Consider the following 12,668-nt stretch of genomic DNA (forward strand, 5'->3'; position numbering starts at 1 on the left):
TTCAAAGCCAGAGAAACACCTTCTTTATGAATCTTTTCTCAATCTCTTAACAAAAATTAATTTCTCCTCCATTATGCTCAATTAGAACATTTATCACATTGTATTTAAATTTATAAGAGTGTCCTGGCTCACAGAAGCATCAAGCCACCTTTTCATATTCTCTTTTGTATTCCTAGAGCCTAGCACATTGTCTGACACAGTAGATGACTAATTAATGTTTATGGATACTTTGGTAAATAAATACACAGACGACACCTCCTTTAAAATATGTGAAGCAAGATTCCTGGAGAAAATTAGATTTCAAACTTTCATCCCCTGAATAATTTCCCTTCCTACTAATAGAAAATGTGGCAGCCATACATATTTTGTCAAAGTAGGCTAAAGCCAGTGGTTAATGTAAAGTCTCCTTATAGGTGTGGCTCCCCTCCTACCCCAAGAACCTTACAAATCCTGGATAAGGCTGTTGTGGACTGATTGCATAGAGAAAAGGAGAATTTTCTGCTTTCTAAGTTTCTACCAGATTTCTTCCTGCCGCCAGCATTCTGGAAGCTCTCTATCAGGAATGTCTATCTTGCAAAAAAACAAAGTTTTGGATACCAGGAGAATAAATAGTGTGAAACCTGGAATCCATTCTGCCAGGGATTCCAGCTGCCCAAACCAACACTACTTGGGTGTCCATCAGAATTGCATTTGGGTGATTAAAAAAAAAAAAAAAAAAGACTCGTTTCAACCCTCAGCGAATAATTGAACTTTAGAAAATGAATGTGTTTTTATGCTTGGTCTGTGTTTCCTTCCCATTTCTGTATTTCAAACGCACAGCAAGTTTAAGTTTGCTGACTTTTCTGATATACCACGTAAGGGAAGCTGTCTGTCAAAGGTTAGAAGAAAACAAAATCCTAGATTTACAAAACATAGCAATTCTTTTCTACTGCTTCCTTTCCCCCAAATTTCCCACCTGCCTCCAAACCAACATACAGTAAGTAAGCAGTTTGTTGTGATCCTCTCTGAACATAATTTCCTTGGGAAGGTAACAGGTTCTGAGGCCCAGTTGCCTACATCCTGTCTAGGTCCCCTCCCTTTTGCCCTGTGCAACCTTCTCCAACTGCGCGCTGAGGTCCTTCTCCCAAAACTAAAGTAAGGATTGTCAGCAACCAGAGGTAAAGGATTAGCCTCAAATTCAGGAAAACAGGTGGGTTGCTCCTTAAAACGAGAAAAGCAAACTAAGAGAGGAAGCCTAAACGGGCTCCTGTCTTGAAAAAATCCTATTCCTGAATCTTCCCGATTTGGCGCGCCGGTCTCCAGGGACTGTGCATCCTCATTATAAGGAGCACGGTGGCCTCTCCTCTGCAGCAGCAGCAGCAACTAGAACCTTTCTTTTCACAACTCCCAGTCTCCAGTCCCTCTTTCAGTGAAGGAAGGGGACTCCTCACACAGCGCCACCGCCTTTGATTGACCCCCTCCCCCGCCGCACCATTTCTTTGCCAAGAAGGCCCTCTTCGCTTTCTAGGGAGAAAAGATGGCCACGGGATTTTAGAGACGCCGGTCTTCACATCCCCCTTCCTTTATCACCCAGGAAGGAGAGAAAACAGCGGACATTTAACACTGGTAACTATTATTATTTTATCCGAAGAACGTGCCCTCTAAAATGCCGCTAAATAAGTAAATTCACAGTTAATAGTTAAGGTGTAAACTGAAAGGGGGAAGAGAACGGGGGGGGGGGGTTAGGGGAAGTAAAAGAATGAGGGGAGATCCTCAATCTGTGTTTGATCCCGAGGTTCAAAGCCCCTGACCCCCAACCGGCACTAGTCTCCACCGCCTCCCAGGTCTCGGTGCGCCTCTTGGGAGCTGGAAGGAGGGGCGGAGACTTAGAGCGCGGGAAGGAGGCCCAAAGGCAGCGAGGGCGGCTGCGTACCGGGAGCGCGCGGGGCAGGGTTGATCGCGCTCCCGACCGGGACTACAGGCTCGGCTTTCTCTTGGCCTTGCCTCTCATGGGCTGACATCATTGCCAGAAGGAGGGGCTGCCCAGGCGAAGGCGACTGGAGAAAAAGGTTCTTGGGCCTCACTGGTGGAGGCGCTCCTTTACCTCTTGGCAGAAGCAGCACGGTGGCAGTGTGGCTGGACTCAGCCCTTGCGAGCTGCGCGAGGGTATTCTTAATTTAGCAGAGGGAGAAAGGTATCTTTAGACCTGAGCGCGTCTGTCTCTTGGTTCATTCATCAAAACCGCCCGCATATCGTCCGCACTTCCTCGGATGAACCAGACAAAGGCAAGAAAGGGGGAAACATCTACAAATACTGTTACTTCTACTTGCTCTCAAATGCCCATCCCACCCCCAAAATACGCAGGCTAAAGGACAGCCCTGAGGCTTAGATTTCCGGCCGTGATTGTGCGAGTTTGTTTCAAATAAGAGTGGAATTCTATTTAGTCTTTACCAAGTTCAGAAGGTGCCCGCGAGTAACCTTTTCTTTTTTTTCCGAGTCACACCTGTTTTAACCTTTTATGGAAGGAGGAAGAGTCGCTTTAGTCCTAAAGCACCACTACCTTCTCAGATGTTGCGCTGTGTTCAGAATTCTCTGCACTACCCTCAGGTTGTTTCCTTGTTGCAGCACTTAAAAGTACGCAAGCACTCCTCCAAAACCATCGCCCCCTCCGCATATTTTCTACCCGCTTCCCGGCCTATCCCGATTTTTAAACACTTCCTTCCGCATACTTTCCTTAATACAAAAACAGCTCCTGTGCTAGGATTAAATGCCATCATGAGATATTTGCACACAAGGACTTGCTTTCGTTTTGTTCTTGCTATTTAATTTTATTTATTCGTTTGTGCTAGCCACTCTCTTCTTAGGTCTTTGTTTTGTGGGTGTGTGCCGCAGTGGCGCAAGTTTCGATTCCCAGCCCCCAGCCAACGTTTTGGAAGGGCACCCCACTCGGAGAAGCGAGGGCCCTCCTACAGATGCGTGTGCACGGTCATTCCATAAAGGCACCCGGGCGACCCCACCCCAAACCGCATGGCGGCCAAAGTGGCAAAACCTGGAATAATTCATATGGAAATGAAGAGGCCCTCTTCAGTTGAATTCTAAGTGTTTCCTTGGGGGAGGAAAGGAAGTGGTTCCCGTTGTACACTCTTGGAAAGGGACCTCCCCGCTTTTTGGCAAGGAAAAGAAGTCAATTTGTGGCTAAGCGTTCATATGTAATTTCTATCTCCAACCGAGGGCAGCCTGCCTCTCTGCTTTTCTAAAGTCTCTAAAGAAAAGCACCCATTTGCGACTATGCGCTTTTAAAAAGTCACCTTTTCTGATGACGTCCTTATTGAGGCATTCATTTTCGAGAAAAAGGGCTGTTTTATGGCTACGCGCTTAAAAAAAATAATTCTTTTCTGGAGAGAACTGTTTTTAGGTTCTGTCTTAATAAACGCTATTCATTTATGGGCTAGGTGGGCGGTCTTGTTTTTGTTGCTGTTTTGTGACTTTTTGGCTAAGGGATTAAAAGTCATTTTTTTAGTAAGAGAGAGACGCTTTTATGTTCGGCTACGCTCTTAGAACAAGTCTTTTTTTTTTTTTTTTCTTTTTTAATGAGGAAAGTATATTTTTCAGTACGATTATAAGAAATTTCTTTTTTAAAGCTAGGTAGAATTTTTCACACCTACCACCTCCACATTCAGCAGATGCTGCTGGCTGAGCACAGCTCCATAAGTAGGGCGGGAAGGAAAGGCGGGGAGGCCAGCACCAGGCAGAACGGCCTGGGGAACCTGCGCGCTCCGTGGCGCGCTGCGCTCTCCTTCACTCTGTGCCAAGGGTCGGGCCCCCAAAGGTTAGAGCCAGCGTGGCTGGGATCCAAACCCCTAGCCCCCAGAGATACAAGCGCACAGCTCCCTCCGCTCTGCCAGGCTAGCCAGAGTCCCGGGTATGATCTTTTTTTCAGCACCTGCCCCAATCTTAGAGTTTCCCTCAGCCTGGCTGAAGCTGACTGTATCTGTTAAAGTGAAAGACCTTTTTGCAGTGCCAATGTCGGGGAAATTCATGAGTGGACACTTTTCTGACAGAAGTGAGAGTTTTCTCAAAGTAACCAAGCCAAGCCAAGCGGTGGCAGTGCCTAAAAGATAATCTATCTGCGCTCACCTGTGGGGTTTGCTCTTTCTCTTACCTCCAGGGAACATATGGGGGAAGAGGAAAGGGAGGACACCAGAAGCGTCTCTAAAATCATTCTTGTCATAGTCAAGACCCCAGGAGTGGGCAGCGGGAAGCCTCCGCGTACTAAGTGCGGTACTCACGCCTCACTGGCCACACTCTATTCTGGCACCCGGACCCGATACTTACCCAGTGAACGAAGCCTCTACAGTAGAATGAGATGGTAAGTAAAAAAGAGAAAAGGCTTTCGCTAGCTCCACCGAGACTGCAATTGCTGTAGCGCGCTCAACCGCCACAGCTCACAGTCCCTGAAGCAGCTGGAGTCGTGGAGGCTGCCTCTGAGGCTGTTCAGAACGCCGGGGCTGCCTGGGCGGCCTGTGTCGCCGCTGCTAATGTCACTCGGCGCATTCAGTTCAGCTTGCTTTCTGCTTTGCCACGCGGGCCGCTGCGTGTAGCTCTGGCTCGAGCGGGCTCGCAGATCCTCCTACCCTGACGGTTCACCTACTGCATGGAGCCCGTGCCGAGCCAGCCCTTTTCAAAGGCGAGGGGGAGGGACTAGATAGAGGGGAAGAAGCGGGAAAGGAGGGGGGTTGAGTAAGTGGAGGGCTGGGGTGAGGGGAGAAGTAAACCCGGGTCCGGGCCGCCTGCTGGGAGGGGATGGCGCAGCACCTACCTACAGCTGGGTAACCCCCTCTGGTCCCCACTCTCTGCATCCCACATCTCCCACCGCTCGGGGAGCGGCCCCTCCCGGCAGACAGGGAATCAGGGGAGAAGGGCGGGGGCGAGACGGCGGTAAGCTTAGGAAGTACTGTTTGCCGCCCCCGGAAGGCGGCGGAGTGTGTGCTGGTTGCTCGCTCCAGTGCGGACCCGCTGCTGGGGAAAACGCGCCGCTTTCGGGCTGCGGGTTTTGCAGAGTAAGAACTAGGGCATGCGTTGCTCCTCTCGGCCCTCCACTCGCTGCTGTCTTGGCTTCCTTTTAGGTTTAACTCATTCACATTATCTTGCAGAAATTTTATTTCATTTTTGTTATGTGTGTTTTTCTCCTGACCCCCCCCCCCATGGCCCTGCTAGAGAACAAGCATTCAGAAGCACCATTTTCTCATACAAAGGATACTTAAGACAAACTGGTGGAAGTAGGGGCAAGAGCCGCGGGAAACCGTAGTTGGAGTCAAGAGACTGGGTCTGCATATATCGTACTCAACTGTGAGCCAGGTCTGGTACCTCGCTTGCCTTTCAGATTGATGTCCGGGGGGTGGCAGAGAGGGGGATAAGAGGGAGATCAAGCATTTGGCTACCCCAGACAACAAGTACATAGGAGAGTAAGCAGGTCGGTGGCTTCGGGCTGCTTTAGTGAGGTGCAGCGCTTTGCTGCCTGGGACCCGGCAGCATTGCGGGTGTGGAGAACACCATTTCTAAGGTAGGAAAGGATGCAAGAGAGGGAGGAAGCCAGCCCTGAGCCCGCAAGACTGGTGCTTGCCAGAGCGCTCCAGCTGCCTGGTTAGTGACGCCAGGTCGGGCAAAGGCGTGCCAGGTTTCTCAAGAACACTAAAGCAAGGAGGGGCAGTGTGGCTGGTTTATGCCTCTGCTGGGTCGTGGGTATCTAGAAACAGGGCTAATTTCCCCGTCCCAGTCATGGGATTAAAAGAGGAGCAACAACCAAAACCTTCCCAGCCGGTCTACTCTGATTTTTACTCTAAAGAGTGAGTCCTTAAATTTATCCAGAGGCCAGAGAATGAACCAGTAAATTCCTCTTCAGAAAGGTGTTGGGTTCTAGGGGAAAAAACCCATTTTCCATGTTTAACCAAGAGAAAGATTTATCTTTCTAGTGCTCTGCTTTGTCTTGAGGAGGAGACTTTCTTTCCTGAAAAAAAAGAGTAAAAGTAGATAATGTTTTTGGGTGCCAAGAGCACATTATTCATTTTTATTTTTTGTCTATTGAATGAAAGAGGGAATGCATCTGCGTAGGGTAGAACATCAAGAAGGGGAAAAATGCTAATTATCATGAGTTGATTTTCTCTAATAGCTTCTTCATGGAAAATTTTTGGTGGTTGTTTTGGTTTTGCGCTTTTTTTAATCATTGAAGGGCAAATCTTTATGACTTCTTTCCCTAGTATGTCCATTTCCATCTTCATGACTGCCTTCTTTCCAATTTCTGATATTTTTTGAAGGTTAAAACCTTCATTCAAATAATCCTCATATCACTTTCCTTTTCCTTTTGCTATTTATTTATTTGTTTATTTATTTTACATGTAAATCTACTATTGAGAGTGTCATTAGCACCACAGTTCAGTGTGATCTTCATGAGAGAGAACACACTGAAGTATTTACTATTACATTTTACTCCTCCTGTAACTCTGCCTTCATTATTCATAGTATCCAGCACATGCATTGTCCTCTTCTTGGAAACTAGGAAAATGTCTTGGAGATGAAATTAGAAGCTATCAAGTGGTTACAGTTCTGACTCTTGGGGTTTGCACTTCTGGATAATACTGTGCCATAGAGGATGGCAGGAACTCAATAAAAATAAAATCACTGACTGATCCAGGACAGTCTGAAGACAGTGCCATGGAGGCACTCTCGGAGCACTAATAATCATTTATAACATCAACTTTATTTTTTTTCAACTTCCCTCATTTTTAAATGTTTATTATGATACCTTATTTAAAAAAAATAAGTTAATAACAATTGTGAACATGGAATACTGAGACCATAGTTTTAAAATATAACATCCACTTTAGATACCAATTAACTGATTTCTTAAAATTTCCATCTAAATTCAATGCAGGAGGAGAGAACTAATCAGTGATTGTTATGAAGCATTTAGTTATCATCCTGACAGACTCAAGAGGTTAATATTATTATCTACATTTTACAGTTCCTGAAACTGAAATTCATAGAAGACAGATAATTTGCACAAGACCATGGAGCTGAAGAGTAACAGACTCTGGATTTCCATTCAGAGTGTATAACTTCTAAATTCAGCTACATGGTTGCTTTATAGTTAATCTGGATTATTCTATAATGTACAGCACAGCATTTAGTTTTAAGTGTGCAGTCCAATAGAAAATTATCTCTGTAGAGTAGAAACATTACTTACAGACCAAGGAGGCTAACAGTTAAACTAAGTAAATCAGAAAATCATCTGAGAAATGCAGTTTGTTTATTAAAATGACAGAAATCCACATCTAAAAATAATGAAAATATTTCCCGTTTTCTCTTCTCCTGTGTTCTGTCTGATGGTGGCATCAATGAGCAATGGCATAACCAAAAGCCAGGGCATGTGGCAAAAGCTCTCCTCCTGGTACTTTAACTCTAAAATGACTGATGGGGACTCAACTCTTTTTACATACAAAAAGAAGGAATCTTTGATTGAATGCTTTTTATGCACCATCAATATTATATACATTGTCTTATTAATCCTCAAAACCATTCTGTGAAATAGCTATTATTAGCTTCATTTTCTTTTTTTAACAAATGAGGAAACAGAGATTCACAGAGGCTAGATAAAATGCCCAAGGTTCTATAGATATAAAGTATAGAGAATTGGGAAATTCAAACCCCTGTCATATCCAGTCCATTATGCTGACTCTCAGCATATGGTCCTCCAGTTGTGTGGCTACACATTTTCAGAATTTGCTTTACATTAAAAACTATATAATTAACAAAAGCCCTCAAAAGTTAAAAGGATACTGTAGGAATTTGGTTTTTGGAGGAAATACCATGAAGGAGCGGTGACATTTATTGTATTTTGTTTGTTCAGTGTTCCAACTTGGAACTTGATCTGGGGTTCTGCTAAAATCAGAAAAGGGAAATTATGGTAATGTGTACCCTAGAAACATGGAAATTTGTCTAATTTGTGAAGATTAAACTATGAAGCCATTATATAATTATAGACTGGATCAGAGAAGAGATTTAAAATACTTCAATGAGTAAGGATGTTTCTCAGGCTGGTAAGAATTGATTAAAACTGAGAAATACTGTGTTAATGTGAAAAAGACCCAGCCGGTCTACTCTGATGTGTACTCCAAAGAGTGAGTCCTTAAATCAGCCATGGAAACCTAGTTAAAAAAGAGTCAGAGAGATGAAATTTGGTAGCTCCCATTCATGTTCATTTTCATCTCACTAGCAAAACCACCATTGATATGAGATTGATGAAGCAAATCAAATATTCTGAGATTTCAGTTGCCCTTGCATTGAATTACCCCTTATCAAGCAATGTGATTGTAATTTGACTTCCATGTATTCTGTTTGCACAGAGAATGCACAAGCCATCCAGATAAATGAGAATGGTACTTTGTATCAAGTGATAGTTATTTTGCATAAAATCCCATTCATCTTTGTGTTGTCCACAACAGCTTGCATTGAACTTTGCGCATAAATGTTATAGTCTATGAATAATCATTGTTATTGAGAAAGTAGGTGGGCATGTGGCCATAAAACTGTAATACTGGATGAATTACATTCTGTATATTTTTTCATATTTAATTTTAACCATCTGCAACAATTGCAATTAGTAGGAGACAGTGATGCCCAGTGGTTCAGAAAAGAACTGTGATTTTAGACCAAATTTGAAGTTCTGGCTCTGGCATTTTTTAGCTCTGTGGCTGTGGGCAAATTAATCTCTGGACCTGTATTGTATAAGATAAACACTAGCCACATGAGACTATCGCGCACTTGCAATGTGACTAATCCAAACTGGGATGCACTGTAAGTATAAAATACATACCTTATTTTGAAGATTTAGTGCATGCACATACACACATATGTAAAATATATCATTAATATTTTATATAATTCTATGATAAAATGATAATAGTTTGACTAATTGGTTAAACATTATTAAAAATAATTTCACCCTTTTGTTTTCAATATTTTAAATGTAGCTGCTAGAAAGTTTTAAATTACATATGTGGCTTGAATTATATATGTTTTCCTTTTTGTAAGATTTATTTGTTTTTTTGAGAGAGAGAGAGAGAGTGCATAGGGGAGAGGGACAAAGGGAGAAAGAGAGAGAAACCTAAGCAGATTCCATGCTGAGTGCAGAGCCCAACACAAGGCTCAATCTCACAACTCTGAGATCATGATATGAGCAGAAACCAAGAGTCGGAGACTTAACTGACTGTGCCACCCAGGTGCCTATATACATATTTTTCAATGAGCTATCCTAAAAGCTTCAATTTCTTTCCCCCCAAAATGCAGATAATAACCTTATTTACCTCAAATTATTATAGTGATATTTAAATAAAATAATGCACTAAAGTTCTTAGCACAGTATCTGACATTAAGCTAAAAAGTTGTCACTCTCTAAGAGTTCCGAAATAAAGATGTTAAGTAAATTTTTTTAAAAAAGAAACTTAGGGGGCGCCTGGGTGGCTCAGTTGGTTAAGCGACTGCCTTCGGCTCAGGTCATGATCCCGGAGTCCCGGGATCGAGTCCCACATCGGGCTCCCTGCTCAGCGGGGGGTCTGCTTCTCCCTCTGACCCTCTTCCCGCTCGTGCTCTCTGTCTCTCATTCTCTCTCTCTCAAATAAATAAATAAAATCTTAAAAAAAAAAAAAAAAAGAAACTTAGGGGTGCCTTGGTGGTGCAGTCGGTTAAGCCTCCGACTCTTGGTTTTGGTTCAGGTCATGATCTCAAGGTTGTGATCTCAGGGTGGTGAGATCGAGCTCCACATTGGGCTCCCTGCTCAGCGTGGAGTCTGCTTAAGACTCTCTCTCCCTCTACTCCTCCCCTCCTTTCTCTTTCTAAAAGAAAGAAAGAAAGAAAGAAAGAAAGAAAGAAAGAAAGAAAGAACGAAACTTAAACTCTAATGGATTAGGGACTACCTAAGGAGAAAACTTTAGTTAAGAATTCATTTTTATTTATTTATTTTTTAAGTTATTATTTAAATTCCAGTTAGTTAACATATAGTGTAATATTAGTTTCAGGTGTACAATATAGTGATTCCACACTTCCACACAAGACTGGGTGTGTTCATCCAGCAAGTATTTTTATTTATTTTTATCCCAAGTGAAATCATTCTACTTTTCTCTCTAAAAACAACAAACAGGGCGCCTGGGTGGCTCAGTTGGTTAAGCGACTGCCTTCGGCTCAGGTCATGATCCTGGAGTCCCGGGATCGAGTCCCACATCGGGCTCCCTGCTCGGCAGGGAGTCTGCTTCTCCCTCTGACCCTCCTCCCTCTCATGCTCTCTGTCTCTCATTCTCTCTCTCGCAAATAAATAAAATAAAATAAAATAAAAAAATAAAAAAATAAAAACAACAAACATACATGTGTGCTGCTAGGGGAAGGAACAGTATTGTGACATATAAAAACGATAATGTGTATAATAGTGTTTTGAAGAGTTAGAAATACTTTCTCAATTCCAAGCATTTTTACTATCATAATTTATACAGACACTTTTACATTTAATTGGTGGATATTTCTAGTGTTGAGGCATTCAAGTCATAAATGAAAATGAAGCTGCAACTAGTGCAGGTACACAGAGGGCAAATGAATTTCAGCAGAAGCTAAAGATACAGGAATGGGAGAAAACCTGGTAGTTATAGAACTCTAATGTCTTCAGCAGTTTTACTGTAGAAATACCATACCTAACTGGTGACAAAAAGCATTGCTCAACTAGAGACACTAGAGGGTGCTGTTAGTGAGAGCTTAGAAGGATGAAAAAAGTCTTCCAACACTTTCCCCTCTTCATCACTATAGGTGATAAGAGTTTGTAAAGGGCATACCTGTGAAATGAAACTAACATTTCTCCATTCCTTCCTGGATGTGCTTTGGAAGTTGTTTTTTTTTTTTTTTTTTTTTTTATTCCTGGGATTAGCTTTACAACATTACCAAAATAGTAAAATATTAGAAGTTTGTTATAATGCTCGGGCAAATAATTGGGAAAAGTTTGAAATGATTCCCTACTTTGAGAAAAACTATCAAAGCCCAAAGAGGGGTGATGAGAAACAAAAATACCCAAGTAAGTGTTTTCAATGAAGGAAAGTTTTCAACAGTAATTCCTGACTCCTCCATCAACTTCTGTAATTAAATACAGGTAGGACAATTGCTTGGTAATCATGCCGTATAATTTTTTTTTTCTCTCTCTCTAGGCTTGAATAGCTATACACACTTGCTGTGGACAGAAACTGCTGCTGAATTACTCTCATAGGAGCCTGGGAATTATGGCCTCATGTGTATAGCTGAACTTTGCTGAAGCACTGAGCCTCTGATTAATGCAATTAAACAAGTAAAGGTATGTAGTGTTGCCCTCAAGGTTGCTGTTCCTAGTAAAGAATCTGTTTCTCCTACTGTACTCTCATTTTTCTACAGATGAGTAGTTGCAAACTGTACTGGATGTGGCTTTTCATCTGTGTGTTATTTGCCTATATTGTGATGGAAGCACACGAGCTGGGAAAAATGTGTCTTTTAAACACAGAATGATCATAATGCTGTTAATGGTCTTTCTCCTCTTTTCCTTAGGACGGGCTTTAACTTGAGTTATTCAGAACTTGCTTGGCGAGATGAAAGAGTCAATGAAGTTTTGGTTGCTGAGGAAAGGAGAATTCTTTTTTGTTGTTTCTTTTAACATGGAGATTGAGTTTATTTTTTTCCCATTCTACAAAAACTCCTATGTGGTCATCTCCTCAGGAAATAGGTGCCAGCTACTGCTCTAAATTTAGGAAATACACACACATTAGAAACTAATCACGTAATTTTTCCAAAGCAATATACTGGCATTGATAAAAATATACATTTTTTAAAAATAAAATAAAAAAATAAAAAAAATAAAAAGTTCTAGGCTAATATCATACCACTCTGAGCCTTCTTTATTTTTAAGCCTCTTTATTTCTATTATAAGGTATGACTATGAACTTTGTATTGTTTGTGAAATCAGTTATATTTTCTGATTTTTGATAACAAATATACTTTGTATTTGATTGAAACATGTAGAAAATTGCTTTACTTTTTTTTTGTTTTTAACAACTGTGGTTGTGGTTTAATCAACATAGTGCTTAGTAGATTGCTACTTTGAGCCAGTTTTTTGACTAGGGTGTTGCGGATATCTCATTTTAAATGATTAGACATGTGTTTAGATAATCAATGTAGAGTTTCTGTTTTCTTTTAAGATTGGAGAGTTTTTATTTTATCATTACTGAAACTTAGCTGAATGTCAGTTTCTGTGTTTGGATAGAATATAAAAACCAAGAATTCTCATTTGCCAAAGCACAGCTGGTCTCCACTATTCCTTTTAGATTTCCTTTCAGATAAGGTGAAGAGCAGTGATTCATTTTACTTTCATGCAAAAGAAAAAAAAATGATGTCTTGAATTTTTCACTTAATTGTTCTTTGTTGACTAAGTTCTAAAAAAAAGTGAAACCACAGATGCAATTTGGCGCATGACTGATTGTGTTGTGCTTGTCTTTTTTGACAGGCTACGTAGTGAAGGAAAAGTGTTTGGAGCATAGAGTGTTCTCATTTTAAGGAAAAAAAAAAGTGTAACAAAATTGGCAATGAAAATAAAATACTGTTCCTGGATTCCTTCTACTGTGAATGTTATT

The 12,668-nt window shown here is 41.7% G+C and overlaps 1 protein-coding gene and 1 long non-coding RNA gene across 3 annotated transcripts in view; one reads left to right on the forward strand and one right to left on the reverse strand.

Annotated features, from left to right (window-relative positions):
• Positions 1 to 4,851, reverse strand: part of PCDH11X (protocadherin 11 X-linked) — a 586,654-nt gene extending 581,803 nt beyond the window's left edge. Inside the window, exon 1 of the mRNA XM_078063863.1 lies at positions 4,315 to 4,851. The gene's annotated coding sequence lies outside the window, so the exon portion shown is untranslated. The remainder of the gene's footprint in view (positions 1 to 4,314) is intronic.
• Positions 1,499 to 11,921, forward strand: LOC144380343 (uncharacterized). Of its 2 annotated transcripts, none has more exons than XR_013444466.1 (4): positions 1,499 to 1,605; positions 4,148 to 4,348; positions 11,220 to 11,362; positions 11,590 to 11,921. It is a non-coding gene; the product is annotated as an uncharacterized LOC144380343 (long non-coding RNA). The 2 variants fall into 2 exon arrangements; XR_013444467.1 differs by lacking the exon at positions 1,499 to 1,605 and adding an exon at positions 3,459 to 3,808.
• The last annotated feature ends 747 nt before the right edge of the window (positions 11,922 to 12,668 follow it).

Source organism: Halichoerus grypus, chromosome X, assembly GCF_964656455.1.
Source record: "Halichoerus grypus chromosome X, mHalGry1.hap1.1, whole genome shotgun sequence".
Taxonomy (NCBI): Eukaryota; Metazoa; Chordata; class Mammalia; order Carnivora; family Phocidae; genus Halichoerus; species Halichoerus grypus.